At 50.4% G+C, this 19,288-nt stretch overlaps 4 non-coding genes across 4 annotated transcripts; all 4 read left to right on the top strand.

The window, feature by feature from the left end:
* Positions 1 to 6,545: 6,545 nt before the first annotated feature.
* TRNAK-CUU lies at positions 6,546 to 6,618 on the top strand. Its single transcript has one exon. It is a non-coding gene; the product is annotated as a tRNA-Lys (tRNA).
* Positions 6,619 to 9,241: 2,623 nt separating this feature from the next.
* TRNAK-CUU lies at positions 9,242 to 9,314 on the top strand. Its single transcript has one exon. It is a non-coding gene; the product is annotated as a tRNA-Lys (tRNA).
* Positions 9,315 to 14,369: 5,055 nt separating this feature from the next.
* On the top strand, positions 14,370 to 14,443 carry TRNAT-AGU. The gene has a single exon. It is a non-coding gene; the product is annotated as a tRNA-Thr (tRNA).
* Positions 14,444 to 18,133: 3,690 nt separating this feature from the next.
* Positions 18,134 to 18,205, top strand: TRNAG-UCC. The gene has a single exon. It is a non-coding gene; the product is annotated as a tRNA-Gly (tRNA).
* The last annotated feature ends 1,083 nt before the right edge of the window (positions 18,206 to 19,288 follow it).

Genomic DNA, 19,288 nt, shown 5'->3' with positions numbered 1-19,288 from the left:
GTGCAACAAAATATAATACTGTATATTGAAGTAGGCAAGTGCTGCTTCTGACTTTCCACTTTTAATTGACCCTTGTAATCTTGTGGCACTGACGCGTTGTAGCTTCATTTTATATCGTCTTACAGGGCGGGAGCGGGGGAAACCACCATTTTGGGCCCCACAAAAAATTATACAAACCTGCCGCCTATGGCAGGGATGGTGCCTGTAGCCTCTGTTTGCCAGAAGCTGGGAATGGGCGGCAGGGGATGGATCACTTGATGATTCCCTGCTTTGTTCATTCCCTCTGGGGCACCTGGCACTGGCCGCTGTCAGAAGACAGGAGGATACTGGGCTAGATGGACTTTGCGTCTGAGCCAGTCTGGCCGTTCTTATGTCTCCCTTGGCACAGCAGTGACACCCAGTGGGCAGTCAGAGTAATGCACAGAAGGTATTTTCCTTGGCGCAGCAGTGACACCCAGTGGCCAATCAGGGTAACACACAGAGCATGTTTCCCTTGGAGCAGCAGTGACACCCAGTGGCCAGGTGGCGTAATGCACAGCGTGTGTCTGCCTTCTAGGAGCAGTGACTCCCACGGACCAGTCACGGTAAGGCACAGAGTGTGTTTCCCACCAATCTGGGTAATGCACAGAGCATATTTCCCATGGAGCAGCAGTGACACCCAGTGGCCAGGTGGGGTAATGCACAGCGTGTGTCTGCCTTCTAGGAGCAGTGACTCCCACGGACCAGTCACGGTAAGGCACAGAGTGTGTTTCCCACCAATCTGGGTAATGCAAAGAGCATATTTCCCATGGAGCACCAGTGACACCCGGTGACCACCAGGGGTGGCATCAGACTCTTCTCATTTGGTGGGGGACTGAGGTGGGCTAGACAAAAAAAATTGGAGGGGCTGTGCCCCCCATCACCTGGCCCCACCCTTCACGGGGGCCATGCCTCCCATGCCTCTGCTCCTTCTCACTTAAAGGCCAGGCTCATCTCCTCTCCCCCCGGCCAGGGGTTAGAGCAATACAACCTTTATTAAAATAAAATAGTAAATAGGGTTAATTTTAAATAATCTAAATCTGTCCAAATTTTAGTATTAAATCCAAAGTTCTTAAAAATCCCATCAATAACCAAATCCTAAATGAAAAATTGAAACAAAAAACAATGCTTAATTTAAAACCCAAACATTAAGAAAAGCTTTGTTTTTAAAAATAAAAACTAACAAATGCTATAAATTAATAATTTCAACATTTTATCAAAAAGGTGTGCTACAGCAAGGTGATAAAATAACATAAACTAAATGAGGCTGACCACTAAAACCTCCCCTAAAGGAATTGAATCCTTCAATACTGGCCAAATCTATATAAAATATGCAGAACTATGTCAAAACTGGTGTTGCAGGTTCAGCCATTCGAATCCAGCAAATGTCAATTAAAAGCGCCATTCCAACTAAAAAAACCAAAACAACCCAATAAACCAAAACCGTCACAGCTTGAAACATACCTACACAGAAGCAAAATTAAACCTGCGCCAACATTGGAACAAACAATGTAAATTTCTAATTCTAACTTCTTGTGTCTCCCAGGAGGAAAGTGTTTTGCACCCCAGGAACCAGGCTGTCACTGCAGCTTTCCTTTCACTAAATAAGATTTTTACCAAATATAAATTGCCCTCAAATTTCTCTAAGAGATATTGAAATTGTATCTTTGCACTAATATCCCAAGTGTGCAAGTCCATCCCCTCAGAGCAGCCCCACACCCTGAGCCCAGGGGAGAATCCCAACGGGTTTGTGCATTTGTAACCCTATGGCCTGAAGCTGATTAGAGAAAGGGAAGTGAGCGATCTTGGAGCTTTCTGATACCACCTGCTAGGAGCACAGGGAATTGACTGAGCGACGTCCTGGCTAATTTTCACCTTGTTCTCCACCAGCAGGCTGAAGGGCGACTTGACCATGGCAGCACCCTATGTACATTTTGGGGCCATTGGGGTGAAATGTGAGTACTTTTGGGGTTGGGACCCACATGAGAAGGGATGTGACAAACTGCAGAGAGTCCAGCAGAGGGCAATAAAAATGATTAGGGGGCTGGGGCACATGACTTACGAGGACCTACAGGCCCTATCCTGTATGTTAAGCTAAGGCAAAGTGAGCATCTCTATAGTGTGACCTTTTACTCAGAAAGAAAAATTGACCTTTAACTTGTTACTTAAATAGAGAAGTACCCACGCCTGTCTAAGACCTTTACCTAGACCAATCGACAATGGAGAATGGCATAGGGTTTTTTTTCAGTGTTGTACCCACAGAATTAACAGGTACACCACAAGGGAACTCATGTGCATATGTACATGTCATCAACACGCACAAACATACTAGCCTATGAAGTAAGCGTACCCTAATGTTTTGTGGGTAAGGAATGAAAATTGGGCATAGGAGGAAGGATTTCCGGCGCTTGTGCCCTATAAAAGAGGTAACTCACCTCGCTAGAGCACGTCACTCTATCATTCTGACTTACTTCCTCCACTCTCTCTCTCTCTACTATCAGTAGGCTGTACTTGTTCTTAAACTTTGAGTTTCAAAGAAACTCGGCTAAGCTCGGTTTCCCTAAGTTTTTATTCTTTGTTTATTAGGATTTGATTTTAAGTTTAACTTATTCAAGTAAACCCAAAGTAACATTAGCTTTTTCGAAGCACTGCATCTTTCACTCAAGAATTGAGAAACCTGAACTGCAAGGCTGGTCCTGTGTCTCTTACCACCAGGTTATCAAGGAAGGGTGTGAGTATATTAACCAAACCTTTGTTGCATATAATGCCATATGTATCTTTTGAATAGCAGTAATGCAACTGTAACTTTATAACTCAATTAAATTAAATAAAATGTAAGCTAATAAATTAAATTTTCATCATATTTTCCAAATTAATATTATTAGTACACCCTAAATCAGGCTACATGGGACAGAGAGTTGGAGTGCAGGGGGATGAGAGCACTGGCTCTGGGGGTGCAGGCTTTGGGGTGGGGTTGGAATGAGCGGTTCAGGGTGCAGTAGAGGGCTCAATGTTAGGGAAGAGAATTGGGCTGTGAGGGCTCTGGAACAAGGCCAGGAAAAAGAGAATTGAGGCATGCAGGGCCGTCCTTAGGATTTATGGTGCCCTAGGTGAGATTATTAAACTGGTGCCCCTGTGCCTGATCTGCTCTTAGCAACACAAATATAAGCATACAGTATTGGAAAACTTGCCACATTCACGTTATTAAAACCAGTTTAACTTAATTAAGCACACTGTAATGCTGATGCATTAGCACTAAAGAAGTAGCACTATAGAAAAAATTCTGATTTGACAGAATGATGCAAATAATATAATTTTTTTAATTTGTCAAAATGTTATTGGAAATTTATATGAAGCGGTATTGAAACAAAGATTTGTTTTTAATTAAAAGCAATCTTTCTGGCTTTTTTGGCTGCAAAATCAGTTTAATAAGCTGGGTTTCCAAACAGTGGGAAAATATAACCCTAGTTTTACTGCTAGGTAAAGCACAAAGTGACCAAAATGAAGTCAGCACAGAATCATCTCATCTAGATTAAGGTAGCACAGAAATGTTACAGAAGTCCTATTGTACCTTATTTTTGTTTGGAAAGACATTAGCAATAGCAGCACATTCACATGATAAAATACATGATAAATCACTGCCTCTAAAGTTCCATCAAAAACTGACATTTTCACAGCTCTAGCATGATCTGCTGTACAGATTCTTCACAAGGAAGTGTCCCTGGCCTTTTTAACTCATATTAACTATGTATTTACTTTATGAAAGTTGGAGAAAACATTGTGAAAATGTAAAACATTGGCTGCCCAACTTCTGGGCTGGCAAAAGCTATACTGACTCACAGGAAGAAAAAAAAAAGAAGGAGAATCTTAGTACAACATATGGTCAGTCTATACAAGGGGTCGGCAACCTTTCAGAAGTGGTGTGCCAAGTTCACTGTAATTTAAGGTTTCTCGTGCCAGTAATACATTTTAATGTTTGTAGAAGGTCTCTCTCTATGTCTATATTATATAAATAAACTATTGTTATTATCTGAGGTCCCGGCCACCAGTCCTGCTCAGGCCACTGCCAGCTGAGTAAATGAAACCCCAGACCAGCAGCGGGCTGAGCGGGGCTGGTGGCTGGAACCCTAGACAAGGATCCCAGGCCCTGCTCAGCCTGCTGCTGGTCTGGGGTTCTGACCACCAACTCCTGCCAGCCACCTCACACTGTGTCCCTGAGGTGTCAGGCAAACTCTCAGCACCTGAAGCCTCTGCCACTCACCTGGTGCCCCATAGATCAGCCATAGCCCTGGTTCTGCTCCTCTCTCTAGGGTGCGAAAGGAGCCAAGTCAGCGACTTCCTGGGAGCTACGGGGCTGCAGAAAAAACAGAGGAAAAATAGGTGCTCAGCACCCACTGGCAGCCAGCTCCCCTCCTCCCCCCCACTAAAGGCCTTGCTGACAAGCTCCTCCTCTTCCCCTTCAGCACCTCCCACCTGCCAGTGATCAGCTGTTCAGTGGGGTGCAGGAGGGGCTGGTGGGGGAGGGGGAGGAGCAGGGACGGGAAGAGGTGGGGGAGGGGGCAGGAATGGGGCAGGAAGGTGCAGGATGGGAAGAGATGGGACAGGGGTGGGGGCTTGGGGGAAGGGGTGGAGTGGGGGCAGGGCCTGGGGAGGAAAGGGGGGATTTGTCCCAGACCCCTCTAGGGCCGGCCCTGAAGGGAAGCACCGACTATCACAGTGACAATAGAACTGACCAGCCTTGCGGGGGAGGCTGAGGGAGATCCGCACTCACCAGGTCTCTTCTCTCCCCCACGGTGAGCCAGACACTGCTCTCTCCTGGCTCTCACTCTAGCAGCTGGACACCAAGGAGCCATTTCTCCACAGGAAGTGCATTGAGTGCCCCTGTGGTGCTGGGGGGCTGGCGCTGCTGCTGCCTGTGGGGCTGGCAGGGGGGCCGATGTCTGCACAGACTCTCATCTGCCAGGCCGGAGGGGGCACTTGGGACCTTACCAGACTGGCTCAGTGAAGACAGGGGGTTGACAGAGCAATACAGACGCTCTCCAGAGCACGGAGCAGCAGCCGTCCATGCAGCCAGGCAATGAGCATTTCCCACGGCCTGGAGCCGAGGGGGAGGCGGCAGCTGCTGCTCCAGCTCCTCGGGGACAGGCCCTGTCAGCCAACAGCCACTTCTTACTCCCCACAGCTAAGGGCGTCGGGTTCCTCCGGTGGGGGTGTGGAGCAGCCGTTCGTTTTCCTGTCCTTTTTGTGTGCAACTGCTGACAAAAACATCCCGGACAGAGAAGCAACAGGCCAAAATACTACCATACAGTTGCCAAAGTAGCTCAGTTGGGAGCGCATTAGACTGAAGATTTAAAGGTCCCTGGTTCAATCCGGGGCTTTGGCAGGCCCTGTCATCCCTCTTTGTGCAGGGGTGGCTTGTTTTCTGGGAGCACAGCAGTGCCTGCACCCAAGGTGAGTCCCTGAGCTTGGGCTCTGCTGTAGGAAAACAAAGAATGGGCTTCTGCCCCTAGTTGGCCCACCTGACCTTTAACAAGGAGAGATGGGAGCTGTCTTTCCCAACATGGCAGGGAGAGAGCAAGGCAGGGTGACCCTCAGGAATGGTGCCAGAGGGCTGCTGGGCAGTGACGGGCAGGGATTGAGGGTGGAAGTTCCTCTGTGCAGCTGAGCAAGGGCAGTACCAGGGAAGGGGCATCTGTAAAAGTGACCAAGCAACACCTCTCCTCCTCTGGGCACCTAGAGCAGAGGCGGCTGGGAAGGGAAGGCTTAAAAGCCACAGAGCAACTGAGGTCAGGGCTAGAGGAGGGCAGGACCATTCCTATGTGTGGCCTTCAGACAGGCACAAAAACTCCCAGCCAGGCTCCTCCCTGCCGTGCCAAACACCCACTTTCTTTGGCAAGTCAGGAAGGGCAAAGCCTAGACTGGAAGCACCTGGTGCTCATGTCCCAGCCTTTGTGACGTCCACCCCCCAACTCCTTCCCAGGGCTCTAGCTGAAGCCAGAGCATTGGCCTGAGCGGCCAAGAAGAGGTTCCAGCCCTGCAAGGAGCAGGACGTTCAGCACAACGGTAAAATTGCAGAAACACAACCACCAAAGGACTTAAATCCTCAATCTTCTGATCCACACTCAGATGCCTGATCCATTAGGCCACATGGTAACATGAGAAAAACCTCTCCAAGCACTTCTTTGGAAAAGGCGACATTGTGTTTCTCAGGTCATCTGCTGAGGGGGGCCGAGACTCTCTGGGCACAAGAAGTCGAGTTCCCAGCGACACGTGAGACTTAATTCTCTGGAGCCAGGTGCAGGGTTTTGGCAGGGAGGCTCAGGCATGGGGGATTGGGGTGCAGCGGACGGACCGGCTGTCTAGGTGCGGAGATTTAGTCGCAGAGGCACAGGAGGGAGGAGGAGGAGGAACCCTGCTGACAGGCAGTGGCTGTGCAGAAAAAGAGGAGGGGTTCCTGGGACTTTTTTTTGCCTCTCTTTTGCCTGCCTGCTCGCTCTTGTGGTGAATGGTGAAGATGGCATCACCAAGCCCAGGTAGCTCAGTTGGTAGAGCATCAAGCTCTTAATCTAAGGGTCCAGGGTTCAAGTCCCTGTCTAGGCACTCAGCTTTTAAGTTGCCTTGTGTGCCAGGAGCCAAATGATTCCTGGTGCTGTTCGCAGCCACATGCGGATTCCCAGAAGCTGTGGCCATTTCCTGGAAAGGTTCCTTTCATCAGGAGACAGGCCACATCCACAGGAGCAGGCCTAGGACAGGCAGTGTCTGGCTGCCAGGAAGTGCTGTGGGGCCAGGTGCTGAGAAAGCCCAGAGGGGGAGCAGCAGAGATGAGGGGAAGAGAGACAGAGAAGCAGTGAGGACAGAGCACAAGTGTACAGGGGGTTCAGGCCCGGCTATTGTGGGGAACTTCTCTGGTTTATACATGACCCTGGTGCAATTGGCCCGAGAAAGGATCTGAGTCCCCACCCCCTTACCCAGAGGCTGCCTGACCCCAAGGACGCTCTTTCTACTCTCCTGTGTGGCAGAGACCTCATAACCCCAACAAGGCTGGGCCCAGGAATCCTGGGGGGTTTGATGACCCCCAATCTTGTCATGATCACTTGAACAGGGCTACAGTGTCTCCACTCTGGGCACTTCCCTGACCCACTCCTCATTGCATGTGCTTCAAGAGAACACCATTTATTACCCAGCAATCAATGTAAAACATAAGGAAAGATGGGAAAGGAAAACACGTCACCCTGTTCTGTGGCGCAGGAAGATCACAACCAGCGTCTCTGGAGGGTCAGGGCAGGTCACAGTCTCTCCCTCACATGTCCCAGGCCTCCTCCCCAGGCCCTGGCTGTGCTGCAGGGACACCACGGGCTGGACACTTGCTCTGGCAGTGGCCACATGCTCTAGGTGACAGGCCCCTTGTTCCCAGTGTCAGCCCCCATGTAGGGGATATGATCCCCCCACCCCCAAAAGTCTGGCCTGCAAGTTCTCTTGATGGGTGGCATCTCCTTGCACTGGGCCTTCTGCCCAGGGTCCCCCTCGCTCTCCCACACTGCTCACTGCACCCACCTCCAGCCCCAGTGCTGCTGCGGCTCTGCCTCCAGCTCCCTGGGCTGCTGCTTTGGCTCCGCATGCTGCAGCTCTTCTCCCAGCACAGATCTGCTCCCTGGGCAGCTTCTACGGCTCGTGCTGCTGCGGCTCGGCTCCCAGCACAGATCTGCTCTGGTTCTCCCTGGCTGGTGCAGCTCTGCTCCCTGGCGCCTGCTCTCTCCTTAGCTCTGCCCCACTCTGGCCCAGGCAGTTCCAGCTCCCACGGAGGATGGGACCCCCTGGCCTGGTGACTCCCTCATTACACTGCCTGGCCTGTCAGTGCGGCTAACTTGGAGCTTTGGCCTCTCCCCATTGCCCCTGGGGACTGTCAGTCTCAGGGGCCTGATTTCCCATTGGCCCTTCCCCCTTCTACTGGGACTGGGAACTAGCCAACCAAACCCCCACTAAGCTTTAGTAAGGGGCCAACAGTCCCTTACATGAGCCAGCCCCATAAGTGTCACTGATGGGCAGAGAAGACAGCAGGAGCTGGTTCCATGAGTTCAAATCTCAGTGGGACCTTGTGGTAAAGCCCTGGAGCTCACACTGCTCCACTTCCCTGTCTACAGCTCTGCAAGAGCCATTTTTTCCCCTCCTGCTGGATGGGTCAGGGCTCTAGAAATGACACCTGAGGGTTGGGATTCTCACGGCTTCACCTGGTGCCCACAAGTCTGGCACTTGTCACTGTGCTTGAAGGAAGCAGGGCTGGGCAGGTGGGAGTCCGGCACCTCTCCTCCTCTGGGCACCTAGAGCAGAGGCGGCTGGTGCTGACAGCTCCAAGGGAAGGCTTAAAAGCCACAGAGACCAGGGCAAGAGGAGGAGAGGACCATGCCTATGTGTGGCCAGCAGACAGCCACAGGGCCAGCCTGCTCCCTGCTGTGCTGAACCCCACTGAAGGCCACCCACAGGCCAGCATGCAGGGCGGCTGCTGATGCTCTGTGGCCAACATCAGAAGAGGGTAGGAAAGCAGGACCAGGCCCCTGGTGGGGCCTCTGACCGTTCCCACTCATGGTGCTGACTTTGGAAGTGGAGCCGCCCATTTTCTTTGGCAAGTCAGGAAGGGCAAAGGCGAGACTGGAAGCACCTGGGGCTCATGCCCCAGCCTTTGTGACACCCACCCCCCAACTCCTTCCCGGGGCTCTAGCTGAAGCCAGAGCACTGGCCTGAGTGACCAAGAAGAGGTTCCAGCCCTGAAGGGAGCAGGACGTTCAGCACAAAGTGAGCACAACCACGAGGGGACTCAAATCCTGAATCATCCGATCCACAGGGAGATGCCTTATCCTTTAGGCCACATGATGAGGGGGTCTAAACACTTCTTTGGAAAAGCCGGACACTGTGTTTCTCAGGTCATCTGCTGAGGGGGCCGAGACTCTCTGGGCACAAGAAGTTACGTTCCCAGCGACACGTGAGACTTAATTGTATGGGGCCAGGTGCAGGGCTTTGGCAGGGAGGCTCGGGCATCGGGGATTGAGGTGCAGGGGATGGACCGGCTGTCTAGGCACAGAGATTTAGTCTCCCTGAGGAGGAGGAGGAATCCTTCTGACAGGCAGTGGCTGTGCAGAAAAAGAGGAGGGGTTCCTGGGACTTTTTTTGCCTCCCTTTTGCCTGCCTGCTCACTCTTGTGGTGAATGGTGAAGATGTTTCCTAACAAGCCCAGGTAGCTCAGTTGCTAGAGCATCAGGCTCTTAATCTGAGGATCCAGGGTTCAAACCCCTGTCTGGGTGCTCAGCTTTTAAGTTGCCTTGTGTGCCAGGAGCCAAACTCTGTTCACAGCCACACAGGGATTCCCAGAAGCTGTGGCCATTTCCTGGAAAGGTTCCTTTCCTTAGCAAGCAGGAGAGAGGCCACATCTGCAGGTGCAGATAGCGCAGGAGCAGGCCTAGAACACCCAGTCTCTGGCTGGCAGGAAGGGCTGTGGGGCCAGGTGCTGAGAAAGCCCAGAGGGGGAGCAGCAGAGATGAGGGGAAGGGAGACAGAGAAGCAATGAGGACAGAGCACAAGTGTAAAGGGGGCATCTGGTCTGGCTATTGTGGCAAACTTCCCTGGTTTATACAGGACCCTGGTGGAATAGGCCAGTGGAAGGATCTGAGTCCCCACCCCCTTACCCAGAGGCTGCCTGACCTCAAGGACCGTTAGGATACAGATATTCAGGCCTGTCTGCAAAGGCCTGTACTTTAAGAATTTAGGTGTATTTTTATCACTTAGCTAGTTATAAAGATATAAGAGAAAGATTAAAAAATCACTGTCTGTCTGTGTAATGGCCTTCTCTTACTGTGACAGTCTGAGGCCTGGTTCTTCGGCTAAGCAGCAAAGGCAGCCATAAGGTGGGAAGTGTATGGTCACATCCTCACATTCCCAACTAGTCACACTGAAATAAGGTGCGATTGGGCTGTTAGGAATACAATCCTGTCCTGATATTCCATCACCTCCAGAGAAAGGGAAACTTAGTTTGGTAGCATCCTGTCTGGCAAGAACTCACTTATCAATAGACACAGCTGGAAAACCCTTATGTCTGTATAGATGTAGTTGTGAAATCCTCCCTTCTGTATTGTTTTGTATGTTTATTTGCATGGTCTCTGTCTGGTTCTGTGATTGTTTCTGTCTGCTGTATAATTAATTTTGTTGGGTGTAACCAGTGAAGGTGGTGGAATATAACCATGTTACAGTATATTAGGACTGGTTAGTCTAGAGAAGGAGTGAGGGTACCAGGCGGCGCGGTGGTCGGGGCCGCGTGGTGAGTGCCCCGCTGAAGCGCTGGCCGCCCCCCTTCTCTCTCCCTCCGCTCCCTCTCCTCCCCCCCCCACTAGACCGGGCGCGCACTCTGCAGCACAGGGAGTCCACTGGCTCCGGCCGCCCTGTAAGGGTTTTTTTTTGTTTGTTTTTCCCCTGCTTTGCCGGCCGTGCCGTTGTTTTTCCTCCCACCCCCCTGCTTTGCTGCTCCAGCCCCACCGTTTTTGTGTTGTCCCCCGCCCCCCACTTTGCTGCTCCAGCTGTGCCGTGTCCCTCCCCCCCAGCTTTGCTGCTCCAGCCCCACCGTTTTTGTGTTGTCCCCCACCACTTTGCCACTCCAGCCACGTCGTGTCCCCCCCCCGCTTTGCCGCTTCAGCCGCGCCGTATCCCCCCCCCACACCCCCACTTTGCCGCTCCACCCGTGCCGTTTTTTCCCCCCTGTTTTGTTGCTCCGGTGGCCCCACCCCATTTTTTTTGGCTTGGGGCGGCAAAAAAGGCAGAGCCGGCCTTGCCCACACCTGACTCCCTGCCATCTTTACAGGGGCCTGACAAGCTTTACTTGTGTTTGGATTCTGCAAAGCAGAGGAGCAGGTGATGTTTTCCTTGCAAGCTGTGTGTGAGTGAATCTTTGGCCAGGTCTGCACTACAAAGTTGTTTCAGCAGAATTATTTTGCTCAGGTGTGTGAAAAACACACAACACTCCCTCGGTCGGCAGCTTGTGGCCGGTGTACACAGTGCAATGCCACGTCTGGCGACAAAACTGCCCTGTTTTGGTGACAAAATAAAATGACTTCGATGAGAGGGCTAGAGCTTTTTGCAGCAAACTTAAAGTGACAGAGTAGACACTGCTGTTCATTATATCACCATAACTGGCCTCCTCCAGTATCCCACAATACCCGCCGTGAACTCGCCTGCCCTGCATTCCTGCTACAGAGCCATGGGCCCCTCCCCTTTCATCGCTCTGGGAAGTTCTGACAGCTGAGCCTGCTGCTCTGCTCCGGCAGCCAGGAGCAAATCACTGCCGTGGAATGGCTGCTCTCTCCCACCCTGCAAACACAGAGTAGGGGGGCCACTAGCATCCGAACTGTGACACGCCCAGGACATCCCTTCCCTCGAGGAGGCTCTTACCTTCTAAACAGGGACGTCTGTTTTCTAGTAAAATCACTAAAAGGGAAGGAGAAAACTCAAAAGAGGTTCCTCCTGGCACTCACGTCCGTGAACCCGAATACTCTCTCAGTCCTCAAAGAGAGACCTGGAGAAGGAGACTTGCGGAAGCAAAGCCACAGGGGTCTCTGAGGTTTCCCTGGCCCCTCACCCCTGTCCTGCCTGGCTGATGTCAGCATCTTTCTGTGAGGTCACCACCTCCCCACCACCTCTGACCAATAGTCTGAGGTCCTGCAAAAGGCCTTTGTGATGTCACTGCCACACCCCTCCCTTCCTGTGCTAATGTCCTGCCCCTGCCCAGGCACTTTGGAGGTTTGAGCTACTCCCTGTGGATCACCCCACTCAAGGAGCGTTCATTCTAGGCAGCAAGCCGGCTAGACAGGAAAACATCAGACGCTGCTCCCAATGCTACACTCAGTTTTTCAGAAATTAGTCGACTTTATGGCCAGAAGAGACCATTAGAGCATTGAATCTGACCCCCTGCATATCACAGGCCTCCTGTATGACACAAGAGCTACTTTTGGGGCCAACACATTCCAGAAAGGCATCTAGTCTTCATTAAATGACATCAGGAGATGGAGAATCCACCACTTTCCTTGGTAGCTTGTTCCTGTGGTGAATCATCCTCGCTGTTGAATATTTGTGCCTTAGTTGTAATATGAATTTGTCTCTTTTCACCTTCCAGCCATTGGATCTTGTTATGCCCTTTCATACCCAATCTTTTCTCTCCATTAAGGCCCTTCAACACTTCAATGAAGTCACTTTTCATTCATGAAGGGCCCCCCGCCGCCGAATTGCCGCCGAAGACCGAGAGCGGAACAATCTTTGGAGGCCCGGACCCCACAAGAGTTTTCCAGAGCTCCTGGAGTTAGTGAAGGACCCCGCTCCAGGAGCCCCCAAAAACTCCCCCCACCCCCGGCGGCCCTGATGGGACCTGGAGTTACTGTTATTGCAGGACTCCTATGAGACCCTCAGATGGTTGGTTTGCACTCTGCTCTCGGGACTCTCTCTCCTCCTCCCTCCCTGCTGCTCTCCTCCCCTAGACATTGAACCCAGACCTTGCTGCTGCCAACACCAACTGGCAGAAGGGCCTATAAGTCCCCTGCCTGAGGGGAGGCCAATGCATGTGGTCGGCCATAAGCAATATGATATTTTCTGTCTTATTCTCTATCCCTTTCTTAATGATTCCCAAGATTCTCTTTGCTTTTTTGACCGTCATTGCACACTGAGTGGATGTTTTCATAGAACTATCCGCAGTGACTCCAAAAATCCTTCACTTGAGTGGCAACAGCTATTTTTGGCCTCGTCATTTTATATGTATAGTTGGGATTATGTTTTCCAATGTGCATCACTTTGCATTTATCAACAAATCTGCCATTTTGTTGCCCTTTCATCCAGTTTTGTGAGCTCTTTTTGTAACTCTTCGCAGGCTGCTTTGGACTTAACTTTCCTGAGTAGTTTTGGATCATCTGCAAATTTAGCCACCTCGCTGTTTACCCCTTTTTCCAGATCATTTATGAATATGTTGAATAGCACTTGTCCCAGACCTCCTGGGGGACACCGCTATTGACCTCTCTCCATTTTGAAAACTCACAATTTATTCCTACCTTGTAACCAGTTATTTACCCATGAGAGGACCTTCCCTCTCATCCCATGAGAGTGTAATAGAGCAGAATAGGGCTTCCTTGGGAGGGGGAGTGAAATGAGAATATATCAGGGGGTTGTGCACATTTATTGTCCTGGTGAAAAAGTGTGTCTGATACTCAGTCTTTGCTGTTCCTGCCGGCTGTGACTGCTGAGGACATTTTCCTTCTCTACTCCAGGGTCTCTCCTCTGCCAGATTCTCAGCAAGTCAGGCCGCCCTGCAGACTATGGCAGAGCAGTTTGGTAATAGGCTGCAGGACTCACCACGTAAGAATGTAGCTGCTGTAACCACTTGACTGTCCATGGGCCAAATCCTACAGCCCTGGCAGCCCAGGATAACCTCCCACTGATGGTGATGGGAATTGAGCCTTTGTAACTAGCTGCTGGTACCTGAGGTCTCAGCTATGGATTAAACTGGTGGCAAGCACAGCTTCATCTAAAGAAGTGAAGGCTGTAAGTGAAAGAGCAAAGCTGGCCATCCGGGGAGCTGCTGCAGTCCCGTCACCACAGCTGGAAGGGAGAAGAGGAAAAACTCCCTAAAGTGCTGGGAGCAGCCCTGTGAAAAGGAAGTTTGTCAGTGAGATCAGTAGCAATAACTGTGAAATGAAGGAGTGCTTTCTCCTCTGTGCCGACATGGTTGAATTGTGTTGCTTTACTGTGAGAATAAGCTTTAAAATATCCTGCTCCAATTTCAGGATGGGTCTGTAACCATAATCAGTCTCTGTGGGAAGTGGCCTCTAGATAGTGATCTTTGGGCAGAATTGGCTGAAGAGCAGTCCTACTCACCAGGAGATCCTGGCTTGGCCTGCCAGTTCTTCCTTGCGGAACCTGGCTTTTCTGTCAGGCTCCTTTCTTTTATTTCTTCTCATAAAAATAAAAGACCTCACTGCACAATCCTTGTAAGTGCTTGTTCAAGACACAGAGAACCTTCCTTGCAGCTAAGTCTTGGAAAGTGTTAAATGGTAAGTCTGGAGTTGATGGAAAGGTTACCATGACTCAGAGTTGAGCTGAAGTTGCTGTGACTGGAACACAGAGCACTAATCAGTATCTGATCACAGCAGCTTGTGGGAGAAGCGCATGTTAGAAGCCCTCTGTCAGCTCAGCTGTGGCTTTCTGTACACTGAGGCAGCCTGCTCAAGGTCTGCAAGTCTTGATGGAAATGAGGAACATTTTTACTTTGGAATTTGAAGGTGTAGTCTTGGACCATCAAGTGTAGTGGTTGCAAATGCTCCTTTGGGGAAGGCACCATGGCTTAGCTGGCTAAAGCGCCTGTCTAGTAAACAGGAGATCCTGGGTTCAACTCCCAGTGGTGCCTTGTTCTATAGCTGTTGTCTCCTCTGCTCACATTTTCCTGTGTCCTTCTAGGAAACAGAAGAGACCTCCCTTGACGATCCAAGTAATTGCTTGTGAAGGGAAAAGGCTTCTTTCCAGCGGAGCGTTGGAGAGAATCAAATCCTCAGTCTGGAGTTGATCAAAAGGCTATTGGCATTGGCAAGGAGGTTGCTCCAGCTGCAATATGTTGTGACAGGAGAGGCTGTGTTGGGCACCCATGCGATTCGCTGGGGATATCTGTGCACAGAGCCCCTTCTAGAGGGTTCTCTGGAGGGTTTGCAGGAAATGGAGAATTACTGTCCTTTCACCTTTCATGTTATTGTTGATGAAAAATGGAGCAGTTAGGGGAGAAGTCCCAGAGCGTGGCACCATGGCAGAGCTTGCCAAGAGAGCTGCTGGATAAAGAGCAGATTCAGGATCCAGCATCCAGTGCTGCCTTGCTGAACGTGCCTCCTCTTGTCACCTTTTGGTCAATCTTTTTTGTTAACGGAGAAGCCCGACTCTGGCTAGCTATACAAATGCTTGCAAAAGAAATGGGTCTTTTTGCTGACAACTGTCAAAACGTGGAAACAAAGTCAAGGTCACTGAAACTCATCTTGCATGTGCAGTTGTTGAAGCTACAAAGCAGAGCACTAAGCACAGTATTACCATGACTGGTCACAGCAGGATCTCTGTGTGGTGGAATCTGTGGGGTACAAGCCCAAACTGTGGAACTGCTCTGTCCTCTTCTCTCTCCAGTCTGGGCTGTGTCTTACAATGCTGCACTAGTGACAAGCAGCAAAACCCCCTCCATGTGCTGTGATCACTCAGCCAACAACATGCAGCAATGCACCCAACTAAGTTGCATGAAAGCTCTGTAAATCACTCCTCAATTATACATAGAGAGACACCAGCATATCTCCCCAGCCCTCAGCCTTGCACCTCAGAAATGTACCGTCTTACACTGCTCAAAACCTCTTGAAAAGTGCAAGCTCATTAATTAATTCACCCCTTCCTCAAAAAGAAAGTGAACATGCACCAGCCTTTTTAATCTGAGCAGCTTTCCCAAGCACTTTGGACAATTTCACAAGTAAGTATAAAACATTAAAATAAGTTTATTAACTACAGAAAGATAGATTGTAAGTGATTATAAGTGTTAGGCAGAGAGGTCAAAGTTGGTTACATAAATGAAAATATCAGAGGGGTAGCCATGTTAGTCTGGATCTGTAAAAGCAGCAAAGAGTCCTGTGGCATCTTATAGACTAACAGACGTTTTGGAGCATGAGTTTTCGTGGGTGAATACTGTGGCAGAGCTCTGACCTTGCTCCCTTGGGTCCTGTGCTTCTAGGTGGTTTATGCTGCCTCAGTGGCTCACTGCGACCCTCCACGTAGCCCTTCTCTGTCTAGGGCCAGAGTTACAGCCTACTGAGCCCTTTTCATCATAGGCTGCAAGGAGGTTGGTGAGAGAACTCCCACAGTCTCTGTTCAGCCTCCTGTCCTGACAGGGACCTGACTTCCCCTCCCAGGAGCTGTTCCTGTAGTGGTGGGTTGGGGGGAACCTGGGCCCACCCTCTACTCCGGGTTCTAGCCCAGGGACCCTAATGGTAGCAGTTGTTGGCAGCCAACCTTTCACTGCCAGAGTTGCTGCATTTCCCTGGGCCACTTCCCCACAGCTCTCCTGCTTCTCCCTTCTTCACCCTTACCTTAGGGCTTCTTTAACGATGGTTTGAGGGTGTCTTCAGTAACCAGCCCTTCAGCCACACTTCATCTCCTCTGGCTCCCTGACTCTTTCCTGCCTGACTGGAGTGAGCCCTTTTTATAGTATCAGCAGGGCCTTAATTAGAGTCAGGTGGTCACATTAACTGAATGGCCTCACCTGACTCTTTACAGCTTAATTAGAGTCAGGTGTTCTCATTAGCCTGGAGCAACCCCTGCTCTGGTCAGTCAGGGAACAGAAAACTGTTAATCCAGTGGCCAGTATATCTGCCTTCTGCTATTCTGCTGTACCCACCTGGCCTGGGTCTATCACAATGCCCACTTCGTCGGATGCAAGTCTTGCATCCGACGAAGTGGGTATTCACCCACGAAAGCTCATGCTCCAAAACGTCTGTTAGTCTATAAGGTGCCACAGGATTCTTTGCTGCTTTTATAAATGAAAATAGAATCTCAGTGTGACATTCTATACCTTTGGGGGAGCGGGCTGTAACCCCCATATTCCTCATTTTCATATAATCATGATCTTACATATAGAGCATGACTTGTAAGATATCAGGGGAAAGGATATGATCTGCTGAAAGTCATTTCTCTACCGATCTATGTATACCATTCATGCATATGAAGTTATGAGAATTGTGTAGTGTGGTTGTCACTATGCTGTAAGTTGGGGGAATCAGCCATCACCTGCATGAGGCCACACACGGGGAATTGCTCAGCCTTGCTTGGAGAGACGCAGTGATGCTCACCTGACTCTGAAGAGAGCCACAAAGCCAATGGGGAAGAAAGGACATGATAAAAGGAGAGACATTCGCTATGCTTTATCTCTCTCTTCCACCTACAGCCATCACCACACCAAGTGACTGAAGAGCTGATGAAAGGGGAGAGCCTGGCTGAAAAGCAACCAGCCAGCCTGTAGTGAGAAGCATCTAAGTTTGTAAGGGCATTGAAAGGGTTAAGATCAGCTTAGAATGTGTTTTGCTTTTATTTCACGAAAACAGTGAGGAGTCCGGTGACATCTTAAGGACTAACAGATTTATTTGGGCATAAGCATTCGTGGGTCAAAAACCCACTTCCCCAGATGCTTGGGGTGAAAATTGCAGATACAGACATAAATATATATTGGAACATGACATGAAGGGAGTTACCTTACAAGGGGAGAACCAGTGTTATAGGCCAATTCAGTCAGGGTGGATGTGGTTCACTCCCAATAATTGATGGGGAGGTGTCAATACCAAGAGAGGGAAAATTGCTTTTGTAGTGAGCCAGCCACTCCCAGTCCCTATTCAAGCTCAAATTAATGATGTTAAGTTTGCAAATAAATTGTAACTCTGCAGATTCGCTTTGAAGTCTGTTTTTGAAGTTTTTTGAACGGCTACTTTTAAATGTTACTGAATGTGAATATAGAACAGGAGTACTTGTGGCACCTTAAAGACTAACACATTTATTTTAGCATGAGCTTTCGTGAGCTGCAGCCCCCAAATGGCTCCCTGTTGAGGCGTTGTACCGTACCTGCCCCTGGAGCCTGTCTGGTTTTATATCCTTCGAGCTTTTTCTCTTCAAACCCCTTATCCCAATCTCTGGGCCACCTCCGCATTTCAGAGTTTAGAATTTACTCTCTTCACCCTCGTATGGCACTTTCCATGTGGATTAGACAAAGTGAGTGGGGGAAGCTCCATGGCTAATGAAAACCAATGCTTTGGGTGAGGCCTGAACTCATAACCCCAGCAGTGCACCTCCCTCACTAGCCAGGTGTGCCCCTGTAGGTGCTTCATAGACAAGCTTGGGAAGTAGGGTAGTTACATGTGTCTGTGATTAACCACTTTGGTGACCTAATTGAGAGGCTGATGGTTCAAACCCAGGTGAAGTTAGCAATAGTTTTTTTTTAGTGATGAGACTCCAGTACATTTTAACAGGCAGTAAAATGCCTCAATTCTGGTCTAGTCTCATTGGGCAAGTGTAAGTGGTACTTTTGCCAGATGCATTGGTGGTACAGTGGTGCGCGTAGCTGCCTTCCAAGCAGTTGACCTGGGTTTGATTCCCAGCCAATGCAAAGATGTGATGTTCTTTCCCCTGGGAATTGGTTTAATTCCAGTCACGTTGTATCAGTTTATTAATGGAATAAGAGAATCAATGTTCCAACACCCAGTGGAGGAAGAAAGGGGCAGGACTATACAATGAGCAGGTGGAGTCATCCTGGTATTACAATGTTTGGTTTATTTTTTATTTTTTTCCCCTTTACTTCCCTCTCCCTTTTAGACTCAGAGCCTTTAAGGTCAGAAGGGACCAATGTGATCATCTAGTCCAACCTCCTGCACCTTGCAGGCCAAAAGACCCCACCCACCCACTCCTGTAATAGACCCGGGAGGGGAGGCAGCTCTGTGCACTGCCCCTACCCCAGGCAGCACATGGAGGCCCTCTGCTCCCCTCCCCTCATGGGTGTGCAGAGATGTGCCAGCAGTACTGAGGTGGCTCCCTGCCCACTCTGCCTCCGTCCCTCCGTGCCACTCCCAGAAATGGCTGGCATGTCCCAGCATCCCCTGGGGTGGGGGGAGTGTCTCCATTCACTGCCCCTGCCCCAAGTACCAACTCCACAGCGCCCATTGGCCAGGAACTGCAGCCAATGGGAGCTCTGGGGGCGGCGCCTGCAGGCAGCGGCACACGGAGAACCCCTTGCCCCGCCCACCTAGGAGCTGCTGCCAGAGGGTTGTGTGTACCAGTCACTTTGGGAGCTGCAGTGCCCAGGGTAAGCGCCACCCTGCCTGTATCCCAACCCCCTCCACCAGGGCAGAGCCAGCACCCCACACCCAAATTTCCTCCCAGAGCTTTGCTTGTCTTTCTTTCACACAGAACTGTCCTTCTCCTGGGCTGCAAGTAGCCACCCCTGGGAAGCCAACAGGCAGGCACAGGATTCTACCTCCCAGCAGCCAACCGCACCTCCCCAGGCTTTGCAGAACGAATGGTGGTGCTCTACTAACCCCACTTAGCCGCACTGAGGCGCTTAGCTTCTGCCCTGCCTTCCTCAGCTCGACTTTCCTCTTTTGCCCCATTCCTGCCTCACTCCCTCCTTTGGCAAGTCACGCAGAGGAGGCAGCAGGAAGAGCCGGCCACTGTAGGCCAATCTCCAAGGGCAGAG

This window comes from Mauremys mutica, unplaced genomic scaffold, assembly GCF_020497125.1.
Source record: "Mauremys mutica isolate MM-2020 ecotype Southern unplaced genomic scaffold, ASM2049712v1 Super-Scaffold_100469, whole genome shotgun sequence".
Classification (NCBI taxonomy): domain Eukaryota; kingdom Metazoa; phylum Chordata; order Testudines; family Geoemydidae; genus Mauremys; species Mauremys mutica.
Note: the sequence above shows the minus strand (reverse complement) of the source record. Positions and strands in the feature narration are given on the sequence as shown.